At 43.3% G+C, this 19,393-nt stretch overlaps 1 protein-coding gene across 8 annotated transcripts in view; it reads right to left on the bottom strand.

Annotated features, from left to right (window-relative positions):
- The window catches only part of DENND1A (DENN domain containing 1A), a 523,231-nt gene that overhangs the window by 184,549 nt on the left and 319,289 nt on the right, over positions 1 to 19,393 (bottom strand). The gene's annotated exons all lie outside the window — the stretch shown is intronic.

Raw genomic sequence — 19,393 nt, 5'->3', positions numbered from 1 at the left:
ACTTTCAATTTGGTTCCATTTTCCATAGAAATCCAGTGAATCATGGCTCTCAGGTTCTGGCCATAACCCATTATTCTACTGGTATAATAACAAGAAGGGTAAGGGAGGCTTGTGCCTACTAGACGTTCATATTTGGTGAGAGGATGAAGGGACCGTCTGGAGAAACGAAGAGCCCATCAGCCGGGAGTAACTCTCCATGGTTTGTAGAAGTGTAAGCCTATGAGTAAGCTACTTTTCAATCACATTATTTACCCACTGCTAGAATCCACCTCTACTTCCCCTTGCCTACTTCCTACTGCCAATCTCCTTCAATCTTCTTACCCCGTTATATATCAAAGCTCATTTCTTTAGAGTCTGGAACTTTCATTTTGTCCTGATTAAGCAGAAAGACCCTGTAATTTGTGGTCCAAACTGGGATACTTGCGGATATGAAGGAGTATATTATACCAGCGCAGCAGTGTAAGATGGGCTATGTGGTCACCCTATGTAGAAGGGGTCAGTTTCATTATCAGCCAACCTCCGAGCTACTGGGTATGACTGTGCAGGTGTGCACTGCCCAGCACGCCCAGCTAGCCAAGCTGAGGGTGAGATCTGCCAACCTGTGAGCTTGCTGACAGGCATCAGTTGAAGGTGGGGGTAGGTGCTGGTGGAGGGAGAGAGGAGATGCCCTTTCCTAATTCATCCAAGAGCACTGTATGGGTTAGTGATGGAGCTGGATGTCCCAACGGCTGCTAAAGCCTATGCTTGCTAATGCCCTGGAAAAGGACAACAATTACAGTGTAATAGATGCTTACTAGCGCATGTTCTATGCTTTACTTACTGATTTTTATCAGTCCCTGCAAAGTGTACCCTATTATCTTCATTTTAGGTAACTTGAGGAAAATGAGGTTCAGAGAGGTGAGGTGAGTGGCAGAGGTAACACAGCAGTGGCCACCTACACAGCCTGCACTGCACTTTAGCCTCCTTGTGGTCAGACACCCCGAGAGAAACCAAATTCTGCCATCCTTGTCGCTCTGAGCCCTAGCACCCCTTGACCTGCCTGCCTCCCCCTGCTGGGGTATAGGTTCCCTCAGGGGCTCATCAGTTTGGTTCAGCACTGCATAATAACTAGCACTCAACAAAATGATTGGCACTTGGTAAGCGCTCATTAATACTGGTTGATGTTTGTTGCCTTAAATCCCAGCCTCGAGGACAGACTTTGGTACCTAAGTAAACATTTTCAGATTTTTCTTAGCAGGAGGATGGAGCCATGCTGGTGAGAAGCCTCCTAGGGTTGAAACAATACTCCCAGAGGGCAGGGTGGTCCTGGAACTCTTCCACTCAACAAGACCAGCAGCCTCAAATTTCTTCTGCTGTTGACTTCTCCAGGGGCTAGTCCACAAATCTATCAATCATTTCATACATTTACTAAATGCTTTCTGTGGGTGGAGAGCCACAGGGGAGGGACAAAATTGCCTACTTAGAGGTTTATTTTTTCCTCCAAACCCCAAAGCTCATATTAACTGACTGGTTTATTCACAGGGTAAAAAGTTATCAGCAAACAGCATTGATAACTAGTATTTTACAAAGCACAATCCCATTTTACAGCTGAGAGCATTAAGACTCACGAGGAGCTGTCCAGAGCTCCTTAGCTGTCTTACTTTGCAATCTAACAGGTTAAATACTTAGCAGTGCACAAGCAGGGAGTGACAAAAACAGCCTCAATGAGAATCTTTTTCACTTACATCACATTTTAGAGTTCACAAAGCACTTTCACACAGATTCTTTCATTCTCAGCAGTAGCTGGAGATGAGGGGTCCCCAATTCATACATGAGAAACTGAGTCTCAGAGAGGTGAAGGGGCTTGCCCAAGGTTATATGGTTACTAATTGGCCCCTTCATCTGTAAAGTCAAGAAGGTAACTGTGACTGGCCCTCCTAGCCCTCTTCCTTGTGGACTGCTGTGAGGACTGGGGTGGGGTGTGCACATAGCACTGGGCATACAGTAGCCTTATAGTAGCTTTTATTATTGCTATTATAATATACACATCAGCCATGACCCCAGTTTGGAAACTACAGTGGCAATGGCCTAAGGGCAAAAATCCTCTGGTCCCTTCTGGTAACTGCTGGGCCCTCACTTCAAAGGTAGAGACCCTGGCACTGGACACAGAAAGGGAGAAGGGGTCATGGGGGGCTCCAGAACTTAGCCAGGGACTCCAGGCTGCTGCACCCTGCAATTACTGATTTTGCCTCACCTGACCTCCAAAGAGCTCCAGAGAGCCCCAAACAGATGGGGGCAAGAGGTCTGGCCGCTGCAGAGAAGCCTGGGCTGAAAGGCCCAGCGACAAGGCTGTTGATACTGGACCAAGATCAGGTGTAGTTTCTGCATTCCCAGTGGGGCCCCGCAGCACAGACCAGCCCTTGTAGGCTCTCCATGGCTGGGCTGGAGCAGGCTTTTGATTTCTTCCCACTCCTGGCTGGAGGACTTGCTGCTTAAGCTGTGTGGAGTGTTTACTTTTTGAACAAAGGCAGTAGGCTGAAGAAGAGGAAAAAACCTGGCCCTTTTTTCTGACTTAGCAGGCCAGGGTCCCCCTAGTAACCAAAATGCTTGTGCACCAGGCTCCAGGAGGAGCTGGGTCGGCACAGTTTCCTCTCATAGGACAATGCTGCCCTCCTGGTGGCAAGGCCTCTTCCAAAGGGGCTGGCGTGGACTCAAGGGCCTTCCTGAAGCTCATGTTCCCAAGGAAAGAATCGGAGGCCAGCTTGGCCGGATGGTGCCCTATCCTTGAAAGGCTCAAGGAAACAAGAGGAAAAAAGGCAGAAAACAAAACAAAACCCACAAAACCTCTCAAGCTGGGGGGTGGGTGGGTAGTGCTGATGGAGAAGGAAACTGGGCCATTACTGTATGCCTGCCTTTAACCCTGACCATGCTATGAGGGCGGTATCAAAGGAGGAGGCTCAGAGAGCTCAAAGAAACTGGTCCAAATCACACAGATAAGGAGTGACAGAGCTGACTTTTAAACTCAGAATGACTCTTTCTGAAGACATCCTCAAATCAGTTGCTCAGACTTCAGAACAAGTATCTACATAGGGCATGCAGCTATACCAACACTCTCAGGGCTTGCTTCCTCTTATGCAAAAGGACCCTTGTCTTTTGTATCATAAAAATTATGTATGTGAAATGTATATATATGGCTGAGTCCTTTTGCTATTCACCTGAAACTATCACAACACTGTTAAGCACCTATACCCCAATACAAAATAAAAAGTGGAAAAAAAATACATATGTTAAAAAAAAAATTGGAAAGGCAAAAAAGTTCAAAGAAGAAAACTGTGGTTACCCTAATCTTCCCCTTGGAGATAACGTTTTGGTGTATTTCCTTCTATAACGCTCTGTCCCAATACCTCCTTTTAAACACACAGTTGAAGCAGTTCATAATGTTTCTTTCTGATTTTCTCATTTATTACAATATAAACAATATTTCACTTCATTAAAAGCTTCGTGAAGATCATTGCTAATTGCTACAAAATGTTCCACTTCTTAGAAACAAACCCAATCAAGTCCCTTTTGACTATTTCCAGTTTTTAAGAAAATATTATAAATATTGTTGAGAAATCTGTAGGCATAAAGCCTATGCTTTAGGATGGATTCCTCGAAGTGGAATTTCCTTTCCACTTCTTAAAGAGTGTCCCTCTCAAATTCGACTTTGAGAGAGATATCTTTACTTCCAATTATTTTAAAGTCATTTTATCCACAGCTTGTGTTTCCTACTCTAAGTGAAGAAAAATCAGCAAAGACACGAGCAGATGTCAAAATAGTCCTCCAAAAACCCTACCCAATTAAAACACTTACTAGTACCACAGCACACCGAGACAGCTCTCCGGTAGCTCGTCCCACCAACACATTCCCTCTCTTTTTAGTTACAACATATGCCAAAGCTCCTGCCAGCTGCAAACCCTCCCCCCACCAGACTCTATAGGCTTTTTCTCAGAATGAAAAAAAAAAAAAAAAAGATACTGACATGCACACTGGCTTTCCAAATGGCATTTCTTGCACAGAGAAACACACAAAAATGGCATCTTCCCATAAATACTGTTAATCAAAAATGTCTTTCCCTTTATGCTTTGTCACAGAAATCTGACCTCTGTCTTTCAGGACAAGAAAGGGAAAAAAAAAAAATCACAGTATGCAAGGTGGTCAGGGGTGACTGAGCAGATACAGATTCAGCCTCATAAATTCTCCAGGTTTTAGATGGGGATCATGGTAGTACCCACCTCACAGAGCTCTCATGAGGATTAGATAAGCGAATGTACATAGAGTTAGCAAGATTCCCAGGATGTCCACAGAGGAATTCAGCCAACAGTGGCTCTCCTGCCTGCCTGTCACCTCTTTCTCTTGGTTCCTGGAGCCTCAGCGAAGCCTGGCTAATCTTACCCCAGAAGGCTTGAGGGAGCAGTAAGTTTGCCCTTGTTCATGTGAGCCTATGGTTTACTCCCACAACCAGAAAAATACATCCATCTAGAGTATTAATACAGGCATTTGATCCCTTCTCTGGTGTGTGGGCTTCTTGGGGCCACCAAAACAGATCTCTGAACTTTCGGCTCCTACCCCAGTATCTGGCCCACAGCAGGCAATTTCTGAATGAACACATGATTGACATGAGAGGCAGCAGAGCCTAGACATGAAGAGCATGGGATCCGGAAGCCAGTCTGTCTGAGCTCTCATTTAGCGCCACCACTCGCCAGCTGTGTAAACGTGCACGTTTCACTTTACCTCTCTGCACCTCAGTTTTCTCCTCTATAAACAGTGCCTACATCTCACACTTGTAATGAGGATCAAATGGGCTAACATTTCTAAATCACTTAGACTAATGACAGGCACATGAGAAGCTCAAGACAAAGTAAAATGTAAATTAAATGGTCTTTTGAGGGTGACGAAGAGATTCTATATCTTTGTTGGTAGTATATAAAACTCAGAATACATTGAATTGTACACTTTAAACGGGTCGTTTGTTGTGCATAAGTTATAACACAATGAGTTGATAAACACATTAATGCTATGTCCAGAATATAGAATAAAACCACAATAGACCATGAAAAATAACGTATGAATGACGGTGACCAAACGCCACATGAGAAGGTAATCTTGCCCCGAGCCACCAACAATGTACATTCTGATTTGCAGCTGTGTTTGGCTCCCGGTCTCCTTCCTTTTTTGTCTTGCCTAGGATTTTTAAAACTTTTTTTTCTACTCATACCCTCCTAGTATAAATATAGAGTCCAGTGCCCCTGATATTCTTCCCTACACAAAAGTAGGGTCCACTTCAGAACCACTCTACCTTCGGTGGATCTTCTCTAGTCAAGATTTCACTGAACCTTACTTTCTAAAGTTGATTGTATGAAAACAATGGGTCCTCCCCAAGGCCGGCTAAAATATAAAGTATCAGCTGCACTTGTTCAAACCACAGCAGTCTTCCACACAGGTAGGGATGACCCTGTTTATCTAGGGAGGGGATTGGGCAGTGAGGGACAAAAGGCAGGACTTAGAATCAGGTCATAAAATGAAGGGCAAGGATTTGTACTGGTGAGGTAATGCAGGGGATCCAAAGAATGGTCAAGAGCATGTGCTGCTTCCCTGATGATGAAGCTGGGGGCTGGAGGTGGAGCAAAGAAGCTGGTCCTAGACCTTGATGAGCAGGGGCCCAGATCCATCTCTGCTGCCTCAGCTGAGCACTGGGGTCCTTATCTTGGATGGAGGTTGTGGGGAGGGTGGGTCGGTGAGGTGGCATGTATGGAATACACGAGCCAGGGCGTGGTGAATCTGTTCTGCTGTCCTTCCACCAGGACCATCATCAGGGCAGAGCTATGGCTTCTTTATCTTTGCAACTCCAGTGCCCAGGATGGTGCCTGACACAGGGCAATTGCTGATTAACTGCAGAATGAGTGAAATACTGTGGCTGGGCCCACTCTACTGGGAGGCAGGCCAGGTACAGATGTCAGAGTGAGCCCTAATGGACAATGTAAGCTCAATGTGAGTCTGCACAAGGAAGTGTGATGGGAATAGCAGCAATAATGACAATAACAATACACATGTAAAATTATCATGACTAATCCATGTAGAATTAATTTACAGTTGATAAAGAAAGTAAGATAGGCATTACCATGGTAGCTAAGATGTGGGTTCTAGAATGAGACAGCTAGCTTCCAGTCTTGCCTCTACAACTGCGTAGGCTTCAGTTAGTTCTTTACTGAGTCTCAGTTTCCTCATCTATAAAATGGGGATAATACTACCTACCTCCAGCGGAGTGCGGAGGTTTAAGTGGGATAACGTGCTGTGCTGTGCTTAGTTGCTCAGTCGTGTCTGATTCTTTGCGACCCCGTGGACTGTAGTCAACCAGGCTCCTCTGTCCATGGCGATTCTCCAGGCAGGAATACTGGAGTGGGTTGCCATGCCCTCCTCCAGGGGATCTTCCGAACCCAGGGACTGAACCCAGATCTCCCGCATTATGAGTGGATTCTTTACCCTCTGAGCCACCAGGGAAGCCCCTCATGGGATAATACATGTAAAGAGTTTAACACAGCACCTGGTTGCAATAAGTGCAATAAATGGAAGGCTCTCAAAAGCAAGTTTCTTTCCTTGCAATTTGAAAGTAAGACTAGAATTCCAAGACTGTATGAATGTGAACAACTGATTTTCAGACCAAAGGCAAAGGCCAATGACTCTACTACTATGATTTTGTGCCATTAAAAACTACTCTAACCTATTGTTCTTTTCCTGGCTATGTCTTCTTTCCCTGAGGACATGAGCATATTCTCTGGAGCCTGAACTGCCTGAGTCCAAGTCCCAACTCCATCAGTTACAATTGCGCTACCTTGGGCAAACACTTTAACCTCTTTGTGCCTCAGTTTCCTCATATATCTGATGAGATTAAAATAGTCCTGTCACCCAGGACAATCATTACCCTTGGGTCAGAAGAGAATGACTACAAGGGGGTACAAGACGGGCTTCGGGGGCTTGTAGTTGATCTGGTGGTGCTTTAAAATAACTTTAAAATAGCTGCTTTAAAATAACTCATCTTGCCTGCAGAGGACAGGGACTGTGCTACAGACTCTGCATCCATTAGATGACTGACTCCCAGAACAGCAAAATGAGAGCTACTAGGTGATGTGTTCCTCCTGTGGCCCGACCCTTACATGTACCACTTAATGCAATCCTCATGACACCCTGTGGAGGTGGCACAGTGGTAAAGAATCTGCCCACCAGTGCAGAAGACGTATGGGACGCAGTTCAATCCCTGAGTCAGGAAGATCTCCTGGAGTAGAAAATGGCAACCCACTCCAGTATTCTTGCTGGAAAATTCCTTGGGCAGAGTAGACTGGCGGGCTACTGCTAATGGGTCACAAAGAGTCAGAAACGACTGAGCATGCACGCTGCCTCAAGACACGCTTGTGCAGAGATGGGGAAATGCAGGGTCAGAGAGGTAAAATAACTTGTCCAAAGTCCATAGCTTAGCAGCAGTGGAGATAACAGTGAACTCAGATGAACATCAAAAACTTGGTATTACCCAGTGTATCTTGCTAACTGCTCTGACACTGTTTCCATCACAAACATATTGAGCAATTGTAATTTAACAGATGTTTGTCAGGGACACACTAGAGGAATCAAGCAGCTTGATGCTTGGTCCAGACACCATTAAAATTTTCAAGGGAAAGGGTTTGCTATGGAATACTGTATCCATTTGGATGGATGAGGACACTGAGGCTAAAGAGATTAATAGTTTGCTCATGTTCTCCCAAATAGTGTTTGTCAGAGAAAAGATTTGAATTTGGGTTCTCCATGCCAGTGTTCCTTCCACTATACAGCCCATATCAAATGTACTCAAATGCATGCGCATGTATATGAGAACATAACAAAGAACAGCATGGGGAGCTGCTGGCCTCCTAGGAGGAAGGGAAAGAGAAATTAGAGGGAAAGTGGAAAGGACAGGAAGAGTAAAGGCAAATATTCAGGTACTCTAAACTCTTTATTCCCTCCTGAAATCTCAGATACACATGGAGGGAAGAGCGACATTTTCCTTCCCTTCCTCTGGCCCCAAAGGTCACTGAGCTGCCAAGCAGTTGATAAACGTAGTGGTTTTTCCTTTGGAGCCAGGAGTCACTGATTTGCTCCTTCCTGCTCCGCAAAATTAAAAATCTGAGTCCGACAGTTCAGAGGACCCCTGAAAACACTGCTGGAATTTCCCAGGGTGCTTTAAACAGAAACAGAAGCTTGGCAGGGGAGGGAAGTGTGTAAGCACCTTACAGCTCAGGCCAAATCCTCTCCTCACAAGGTAATAAGCACTGACTCTCATTAAAAAATTCAAGAGATTTTCAACCCAGGTCAGCAAAGGGGCTATTTCTCCAATGGGCTTTTCCTCCTTTTCTGACCATCCATCCATGAGACATTCATTCATTCACCCATTCATTCACACATTTGGTTAGTCATGTCAACCCAATGCATGACTAAAAGGTGATCTCTAAACTCAAGAGGTTCCCAGCCTACAAGTGTTGGGGTGTGGGGGAGAGGGAGTAAACTATAATCAATAAGCCTAAGAAAAGGCACAGTCATAGGAGGTAGAAAAGACCTCCCTTTGGTGAAATATCTCCATTCACACAGAGCCTGCCCAGCTGCCTCCTCAGGATGGTCATGGGGTACAGCTGAAGAATCTCAAGGTTGGTATCCTGGCTCACTCACTCACCAGCCAGGCAGCTTTTTTAGGCAAGGCCCTTTGCCTCTTCCAGCAACAATTTCCTTATCTGTGAGACTGGGACTTGATGCTCACCTTCAGGATTGTTCAAAGAAGTCATGGTAGAGCATGAGCTTCATAGAGGGCCAGCCACCTAGCAGAAGCTCAGTCAGTGCCGGCCTGCCTCCTTCTAAGACTGGTTCCGCCAGCTCTGTGGCTCACTCTACAAGTCCACCCAACACGGCACCACCATCCCCCCTGGCCTTTCCTCTGCTCCACCAGAATGGAGGGCTGAGTCCATGCACACCTATGACACAGCTGAGGTTTTACCCCAAACTGAAACACCCTTCCTACTGCTAGAGACTCAGTTTCCTCATGTGTAAAAAGAGGACAAGGAAGGTATTAATACCATTCACCTCTGCTGCAAAATGCAAACAAGAGATGAGGTGGAAGAGCACCTGGAAAGACATGAAGATGGCCAAGACATGGATCACCATGGATTATCTCCATCCTGCAAGATTCTGCTCTTCTACAAAACCTTCCTGACTATTTCTGCTCCCACAGCAAGTGGCCTTCTCCAGTCCTAAGCAAGTACAGTGGGAAACACATATTTGGGTCCCCAATTAAAACTTGATTAGTGATGTTTCTAATTAATTCATGTGTACCTGTCACTTTTCCCTTAAAGTAACTGGTTTAACTATACCATATTTACATACAATGCAATAACACCACTGTCACCTATAAAATATTGGAGAGTTTGAAAACACTACCTTTTAAAAAAATACATGATTTCATTTGATCCTCAAAGCAACCTCATGGAATAGGTATTATTATCCCCATCTCACAGAAGAGAAAAATGAAGCTCTTAACCTGTCCTGAGAAATAGCAGAGCCAGGATTTGAGCTCTGGACTGCCAGTCCCCAAAGCCTGGTCCTCTTGTCCTCTCTGGAGCCTCCTCTACTTCTCTAGTTTACCAAATACTGAGGACAGTCACATAGGTCACGTATTTCTCTTGTAACCTCCACGGATATATTTATCAGAGGCTAGATATATAATAACAAACAGACCCTAAAAGCAGGGCCAGTATCATTTTTCTTCGTACACTCTAAAACACTTCACACAACAAAATAATTTGGTTTGAATTCTTGTCCTACTAATCATTAGCTGTATGACTTGGGATGAGTTACTTAACCTTTCTGTGCCCAAATTTCATCATCTGTAAAGCAAAGCCACTACTTCTAAAACACAGACTTGTGAAAATTAAATAACGAGCGTAATGTGTTCAACAGTATTTCAAAACTAGTATCCATCCAATTTGAAATGACGAAACTTAAATTTAAGAGTTTCACTTGGGGTTTAAGGGGATGTTGATTCCCTAGCCCCAAAACGGTTTGGGGTCACCCTTTCAGAGAAGAGGGCCCTCCTTCCTCCCACACAACTGCCACTTGCCATCATTCATTCATCACTAAGCACAGCAAACCTGGACTCCCATCTCCACCTGCCTTTTATTTGAAATGTCAATTTTTAAAGAGTGGAGAGGTTGGAAACCCAATTTAACAAGCATGCTGAAACATTGTTTATTGCCCCCATAAACATGGCTTAGTGAGAATTACGGACTTAATCAGAGTGAACTTATCTCCTGGTGAAAAGGAACACTTTAAATTTCAGAAATGGCACCTTCACTGTGAAAATCTCTTAACTTTTCAAACAAACGACAGGGGGTCTTAAACATATGGGCAGTAAAGGGGCAGCCATTACTGTGATTTGTCTTGCCCAAGAGCCAAGGAGCCCTAAAGGTCCATAACAACTTTAAGATCTAGGAAAAATATTTGGAAAATCATATTCAGGAGACATGTCTCTAAAAACACCCGAAAGGTCTGCCAAGTGGGAAGTAGTATCTGTAGAGTTGCTTGGGGTTGCCCAAAAGAAAGGACCCTGTCGTCATTAGAACAGGGGCTATTTAATAAACAGAAGCACTAAGAAAGCTCACTTTTTCTCCTGTGTGTAAGATTAAGCATTTAGCAATAGGCAATATTTTGGGACCGGTTTATCACAAGAGAGGTACTACATAAATCCCAAAGGCTGCTAAACAGTTTGTGTGATTTTTTTCTTTTTAAAAAACATTTTCAGAGGATGAGGTCCTGTGAACCCCAGCTTCCTCATTTGAGGCTTCATTAAGACTGCTCTGATCATTCCGGAAAAGGTTTTCATAAAGATGCCCCATTTTGCACAGAATGTATCAGCCTGGCTGCCGGAGGCAGGAAAGGCAACAGATATAAAATTTTATTATTTCAATGCCCCAGTAGCAGCCAGGAGGACTTAATGAAATCGCCAAGATTTACAATCTGAAATAGCTATTGCACAGACAGATATGGTTAAGGGAGCTGTGCCCTCTGACCTTTCAACCCTTTGATCCTCACACAGCAGGTGGCCTGGAGCCCCCTCCTGGGCATCTTCCCGCTCTTCCGACAATGCTGAACCTTGATGTGCAATAAGTCTGACCCTACACAGGTGACTCTCACAGTGCTTATCACCAGCAGCTGCTGCTAATGGAACAGCCTGAACCACTTGGCCTCGAGACTCTAACTTAGAGATGCTGGGAGAGGGATCTGCTGTGCTGCGTCCAAACGGTGCTGAAGTGATGCCCGATAGTTCAGCCCCAAGTCCAGTTGCTTGGAAATGCTTAACGATGTCATTACCAAAAACTGTCCTAGAAATGGAACTCTGGTCTCCTTCAATCTATACTTTGAGTTAAAAAAAAAAAAAATCACCTTTTAAAAATAAATCACAAATCTCAAAAAAAAAAAAAAATCAACCCCGAAGTCCCAAATGCATCTCTCAGAACTTCCCTAAAACCATGTGCAGCAAATTTATACCAATGAAAATCAAAACAATTTTTGGAAACCTAAAATTGACTGTTTTCAGTTCCATGAAATTTCATTTAAAAAACCCCATATGCCAAAATGTCCAAATTCTCTTATTTTTAAAAATTGGGATGACTTCCAAAATCATAGCTATCTTTTTCTTCCTTTTTTTTTTCCTTCTAAAGCTAAGGATGGGTAATGTGCATATGTACTTATCAAGCTTCATAATTTAACCCATTCGGTCAGTACAAAATACTTTCAATGAAATGCTGAAGAGGCAGGATATAAATTTATTACAACTGCATCTTTTAAAACAATTGACTCCTAGACACCAGGATTTAATAGATATGATATTTGGTTAAGAATGTGTCTAGGAGTCTAGGCAGGCCCAGCCTGCAGGTTTTAGTTTTTGTCAGATATTTGGGTCTATGGAAGAAAGGGTTTTAGGCAGGACACAAAAAACATTCTGTGGGACGTTGATAATGCCCAACTTAAGTGCCACTGTTGATTATATTTAGGAAAAGCTCCGAGCCCATGCCTCTGTTTCTAAACAGACATAGTACAGTGGCCTCATTCATTACCTGCAAAGGCCTGAGCTTAGGTCCTGAATGTCTGAACCCAATAAGCAGAAAAAAAAAAAAAAAAAAGCCCCACTTCCTTTGTAGTCTAACTGGCATATATTTTAAATGCTCAACTTTAAATTCATTTTGAAATCAGCTAAGAATCGGATTATATATAGAGAGAGGTTTATAGGTTGCAATTTTAGTCACAGTTTCTTCTATAGATAAGTTTAGTAGAGAGAGCAGTTTAATGGAGAAATTGGTTTAGTAGGGGGAAAAGAAGGTAGAGTTATTATATTACAGTTTGACCACTCTGTACAAAATTATTATTAAACTCTCTTCTTCAGAGATGCCCACTGGAAATGCTTTATTAATAATAGCAGTTACCTTTGAGTGAGGGCCTACTAATGTGCACCGAACTTCAGCTGTATTATTTCTAACTGTCATCATTTTAAGGCAGGTGACCCCATTTTGCAGATGAAAATGTTATGGCAAACGTGCACAGATGCTCAGTGACTTGCCCAAGCAGGACAAATAGTGGAGCTGGGATTCAAACTCAGGATCACTGCCTGTCTCCTAAAGCCCTTGGTCCACCCACATTTTCCCCAACCAAAGCAAAACAAAGACAAACAAAACAATATGCAATAATTTCTGCATAAAATGCCAGATTTCAGCTTGCTTACACATTTCCATGGTCCATTTATAGGCCTTCCGAATCAATTATTTTAGGTCATTAAGGGGAAGTTTAATTTGGGGTGACAAACACCCCTACTGTGGTGACCTCACATATCAGCAACAAATGTCTGATGGTCACAAACCTGTACCGTGAGTCTGCTGAGCATGGTGTTAAACAAAACCACATGTGCTCTGATTCCAAGTGGGATTTGACTAGGCTGACCAAGGGTACCGCTCTTCAATCATCATATGCTGGTCTCTGAGCACCCATGATGGCCCCGCCCCTAATCACTTGCAAGGAGTTTATGAAAAGAAGTCACCAGTCCCATGTGGCTGTGTTCAGTTGAGAGTGCCTTTAAGCTAATGCAATTTAGAAAGTCACTCAATAAAAAGTACAAAAGGAAGCTGAAAAAGAGGGCAGAGCCAATCTTAGGTAGATGTCTCAGCTTATTTTAAAGAAAAGTTACCAGTTCTACACACACATAATGCTGATAATCACTTCCATTTATTTGGCGCCTACAACATGTCAGGTACCAATTTTCTCATTTACTCCTCATTAAAAAGTTCCTATGAAGTGGAGAATCTACCCACTTTACAAGCAAGGAGTCTGAAGCTCAAAGAGGCATCTTTACATCCCCATCTGAAAAATAGGAGCACCCCTCACAAAGGCGTAACAATTAAAAATTACATGACTCACGTGCCATGTATATTAGTAGAACATCATTCAATGGGTGATATTATCATTGTTAAATATTTTCAATAGGCATCTCTTCAGAGGATAACATAATAGTAGTTTTGTACAAAGTGGTCAAACTCAAACTGTGTTTCCTCCTGCTAACCTGATTTCTCCTTTAAACAAAGGAGCATGTTTAAAGTCACCTAGTAGCAGTGGAGCTAGAATTTGAATCCAGGTCTCCACAACTCTAGAGGCCAAGAGTTCTTTCTACTCTGTTCCATAGCCTCCTGCATGCTGCTCTTTATCTTAATCTGATAGAAATTTGGTTAAATTCTTTTAGTAACAATTTAGAAACTTTAGGTTTTCTTTGAAGTCAGTTTCCACATTGCTAAATTGACTGGCTAAGGGATGACAGGAAAGTTGGAAAACAAAAGCATCAATGATGGTTTCACATTTTCTACTGGGATCCTCCCTAACAAATTACTCAGTTTTTCTGATCTATAACAGAGGGCTATCTCATCTCACAAGAGAACATTTCAGTCACAACAAATTAGACTGGAAATGTACTGACTGCAAGAGATACTTAAATCAGCCAGAAGTACTTGTTCCCTTTGATTACATAAATTACTACTAGAGATTTAAGTTGCTTTATATTAACTAATTCCAACATTAAGATAAGTGACATTTAAGAACCACACTCATTTTAAAAGCAGATGCCACATGAGGAGGAGAGAGCTTCTAGAGGAAATTCATCAAGTGAAATCCAGAACATTCTTCAGGCTCTAATTTTGCTCTGAATACTCTGGATGTGACAGAGATTCACATGATGATTTTGCTTGATAACAGCATGCTAAGGAAATTCTAGCAAGACCAAGCTACTGGCCAATTTCTTTTCTTTTTATGTAATTAAGCAAGCATTAGGGATTCATTGATCTAAACTTTGCCTCTTATTTTTAGAGTACTCACTATGAAGAATAATGTTTGGTAGAGTTTTTTTTAAAAAGCTCTTCACATCCATTATATCAATTAGTTCTCACAACTCTCTGAGATGGATAATATGATCTTAATTTCACTGATGAGAGAATGGAGATTGGAGAGGCTAAGTAACCAGCCCTAGTCACAAGTGTACTCAGAGCTTTCCTCTGGAGAAATATGAGGCTGGCAAACGTGACCCCCCTCCTTTCCCCTCGTTGCAATCTCCAGCACGTGACCTGGAGGCCTCCCTGAGAGGGAGAAGCTCAGGCAAAGGTGAGAGCCTATATGCCCAGGGCTGGGGCAGGGCTAGGGGTAATCTACACAGCCTCACCCAGGGGCTCTGGGGATTGACAAGTCCATCAGAGCAGAGAAATTGGATGCAAATTATTTTCTCTCTCTGAGCCTCAGCTTCCCCATTTGTAAATACGGATACCTCCTCCTTGGCAGAGAGAGTCTTAGGATGTGCAGAAGTGAGAACAGGTGGAGCACCCAGCACTGTGTGTGGTGTTGAGAAAGACACAAAAGATCAAAAGATGGCAGCTCCTTCTCAATGAGAGGGCCTCTCCCTTTCTTGCTAAAGCTCTTCCCATGAGCCCATGACTGGAATTACCAGGTGGAATTTTTCAGGCAAATATCACCTTTTTATAAAGCAGGGCTATGATTACTCATCGCTAACAAACAGATCTCATATGCAGTTAAACTTCTCAATTCTTGTGAGGACGGATGCACAATCACCACCTATACCTGCATATAGTTATGGCTCAGAGTTTTTGCATGAATCACAATATTAACAAGGGAAAACTATATCTGACTACTGTCTACCCATGGAGTCCTATGACGAAGCAAAACGGTACAATGGTAAACAAGAAACATTCTAACCCTCACCATGAAACTTTTAAAAAATAAACATTAAAAAATGAACAAAGGATTAAAGACTTCCTATGCAGAGAAAAATGAAAAGAAAAAAACTAGTTAAAATGGTGCCAATTCAGTTGACAGCAATTCAAGTTCTTTGAGAGGTAAAGGGGGATAAAAGTTATTTTTCCTTTTCTGTAAATAAGTAAATCCTGCTATTTTGTGTGAAAGCTCCATGGTTAAACCACTATGCTGACAAATACCAGATCTGGGTCCCAGCGATCAAGAAGAGACATTTCAATATGGACTGGGATGCTGTCCATGGAGTGGTGGTTCAATGCTGTCCTAAGCACTTAGTGCATTTACAAAATCAGGCTTCCATGTGCTCCGGCTAAGCCTTCCTACATAAGAGACGGTGAGGAAGAGAGGTAAGCTGTGGGCTGGGCCTGTCTCCTTCTGCCCACATCACATGTGTCTTGAAAGTGCATTGGTGGGAGAGGTAGGTAGAGGCCTTATGAACTTGGTACCTGGGTGTCACTCCCCCTGTTCCTACTACCTGGAACTAGTACTTAGTATATATCCTAAATTTATCCTCTCAAACTGAGCTGTAGAAAGATTATCTAATTCATAGAAAGTAGTTGGAAACAGAGAAGAAACAAAAACCTAGTAAAAATTGTGCTTAAAACCTCACAGAAAGTCTTCACTACAAACATCTCTATCATGGTTCAGAAGCTTGGGTTTGGGACAATAACATCTGAATTTTATATATATGGTTGTGGTGTGTAATATACTTAAGAATTACCTTGATCTTTACAAATATCACTCTACTTTATTAACTTGGTTAAGCCATTTCCAAACATTTTATATGGAAGGACCGTGTTTCTAACAGCCCAGGAGGAGGCGGCCTGACCATGTCCCTCCCCTATTTACACCCTTCAATGGCTCCCCATTGCCCTATAAAGTTGAGACTCTTTAACACGGCTTACAAGGCCCTGGATGGCCTGGCCCTGGCCTGCCTCCCTCAGCAATCCTTTCCCCCTTCAGCTCCATGCTCCTGCCAGACAATGAACTGTTCAGACCTCCTGGGAAAGCCATGGTCTACACTGTAAATCTTTGTAGATGATGCTCCCTGTCCCCTTGGTGGAAGTCAAATTTATCTGCTCAGTTTCCATTCAGGCATTCCTTTCCTCTGAGAAGCAGAGCCCTCAAGGCTCAGTCTGCTGTCTTCTCTAGCAGAGCCTACAGCTTCTCAAACTCCCTCCAAATACTTTCTCCTTGTCTGCATCTGTTCCAGACAAAACTCTGAAGGCACAGGCTGTGTCACATTCACCATTTTATATAGAACCCCTAGTGCAATACAACACCTAGTACACAGAAGGCTCTCAAAACATTTCTATAGAAGGGGATGTGTACTGTGTACCGACCACAGGCCATACACTGGGATACGCTGGACATACATGGAACTCATTTCTTTAATCTTTACCACACTCTTAAAAGATGGGTACTAACCACTCCTATAAATGAAGAAAGTAAATACAGACACAAAATAACACTGAAATTACTACTGAGGGGAATAGTCAAGCAGGGAATTGGAAGTCCATTTATCAAGTTCTTATGAAGTACCACTCCCATCCCCAGCACAGTGTCTCCAGCACTGTTGACCAGGAGAAAATAGGGTGGGTACAAGCCAATTGTACTGAAATTCTTTCCCTAGGGAATGAAGATGATAATCCCTGGAAGCCAAGAGTCCCTAAAACACAATTTCAAAGCCATCAACTCAACATAAATGGCTTTAAGGCCACTAAGGAAATAAAAATAGCAATGGCTACTGACCTTCATTGAACTCATGCCACTGCCCCTATTTTACAGGCGAGAAAACAGGTGCAGAGGTCCATCGCCTTGCCCAAGATCAAACAAGGAGGGAACAGGAAAGCCAGAACCCACAGCCTATTTCCACTGCCACACTTTTCTGCCTCTGTGGAAAGGGGAGCTTCACCCTCAGGCTAACCTGAGCCTCTGTCTGCAGGGTGTCACTGCTAGCACCTTTCTTTCCTGCTTCTTGACCATTCCACCACCGGGAATTAAAAAACAAAAAACAAAAACACCTTCTGCATGCATTCCTCATGCTCTGAGGCCTGTATACAGAGCACTTCTTGGTGAGGCTTGGAAAGGAAGATCTTCATTTATCAAAAAAAGGAGAAGGAACACACCTACCAGACCTGATCTGGCACCCCGTTACCAGACCTGGCACAGAGCAGGAGCTGCAGAGCATCTCCTGAACCCAACTGAGGTCGAGGGAATGAAGGGAAATAGTTACTGTGTAATCTGGCTGCGTTTTGGTATTTCCTAGCCAGCTAACAGGATCATTCTCTCCAAGAAGAAACTAGGTCTATGCCAATACCCTTGGCTATCCTGCTAACTTACCACCAGCCTCAAATTAGTGTTTGCTTAAATGAGAGAAAGGATATAAAAAGGCAGTGGAGGGATAAGAATGAGGATCAGCTAGAAACTTGTCACTTTAGAAGGAAGGCAGACTCTTCTAGGTGACTATGTTACCAGTTAGCAAACAGGGTACCCTGTAAGAGTGTGAACGCTGGAATTATATCTTCTCCCCGAATAACCTTTTTTCAAATGAGAACACTAGGTTATAATTTATATTTCTTTTTGTGCAACAAATTTGAGTGTCATAAAAATGGTTAAAAAGTCTTCCTATGGTAGCTTTTTCTAAACTTTTATGAACATCTGCCACATTCATTTGAAGTTTAAAAAATTCTGGCACATATGCAAAGGCATAATAAGGTGCCTATAGCTTTCAAGAAAAAATAACAAGACAGTAAAAAATAAGCCTTTTGCTGAATTGCCAGTAAGAAAACTAGTGTGCGAGAGGAGATGGGCCCTGCCTAGCTCCTTCCTGAAAGAGCTTTCCTTTGGGTCCAGGTACACGCTCCACCCCAGGCATTATAGCCCACAGCTCTTGGAAGAAGTCTCAGGGAAGCATCTCTCTCATTTGAAGGTATAATAGAGCCAGATCAGTGCGATCACAAAGCATGGCTAAAGCACTCCGAGTCCGAACTGAAATCCAGGGCAGATCAGGAGATTACGTCTCTTGACTTGGGCGTTCACAGCTGCCTCACATGCAGGCAATGCTGTTTTTGTTTGGAGAGTGTCTCAGCTGGCTTCAAGAGTGGGGCAACTACTATTTTGGTTTTTCTTTCAGTTCTGACCACATATCAGTACAGCATGGCAAACTCCTCCCTAATTTAAATCAACAGGGCTAAGATTTATCTTGGCCAGTGCTTCCCAAACCTTCTCATTTAAAACCCTTCAAAAGCTGAGGAGAGTGAACTTGGAACCATTCACTTAAGTGCAAAACTCTGTCTCAGGTTTTAGCTCCAAAATTATGCATATTGTGCACTGCATGTTTTATTACAAAAAAATCCCCTTGTTTTCAATTACTACAATCATATAAAAGGTTAAAAAAAAAATCGACTCCCTCCATCTTTAAGTAAAATTATGGTGCTGGGTTCCCTGAAAACAGCAATGCCTTTTGGAGAGCACTAAGTGTGTTCTGAATTCCAGGTTTCCATGCACTTACTCCATCCTTCCTTTCAGAAAGCACCTGTTGGGCATCCTGCTTGGTACTGAGGACACCACAGTGAACAAAGCTCTTTTTCCCAAAGAGCCCTTGCTCCTAGGGATGATGGAGAGGACAGGGAAGCCAACAGCTGTCATCCTGGGCAAGAGGTACAGTAAGCAAAGACAACAGTCAAATGGGAGGACTTCCTCAAACAGGTGGGGAAGAGGAAGCTTAGCAGTGCAGGGGCACACAGATGTGGGCGTGTTAGGGACCAGTTAGAGCCCTGGGTAACAGGAGACAGAGAGCGGACAGAAGGCTTGACAGCAGCAGGGAGACTGACCAGAACCCAGGGGTGGGGCAGAGGAGGCTGGAAGGCAGGCTACTGAGTTCAGAGTGACTAGGCAGAGGGCAACCCCTAAATGATTGAACCAGGGATTGAATTTCATACTCATCTTCATACCTCTGTGACCTAGAAAAATGTTTGGAACACAGAGGCCTTGATTTAGA

The sequence above is a fragment of the Cervus elaphus genome, chromosome 11 (genome assembly GCF_910594005.1).
Source record: "Cervus elaphus chromosome 11, mCerEla1.1, whole genome shotgun sequence".
In the NCBI taxonomy this organism is placed as follows: domain Eukaryota; kingdom Metazoa; phylum Chordata; class Mammalia; order Artiodactyla; family Cervidae; genus Cervus; species Cervus elaphus.
This window is presented reverse-complemented; position numbering and strand designations above follow the sequence as displayed.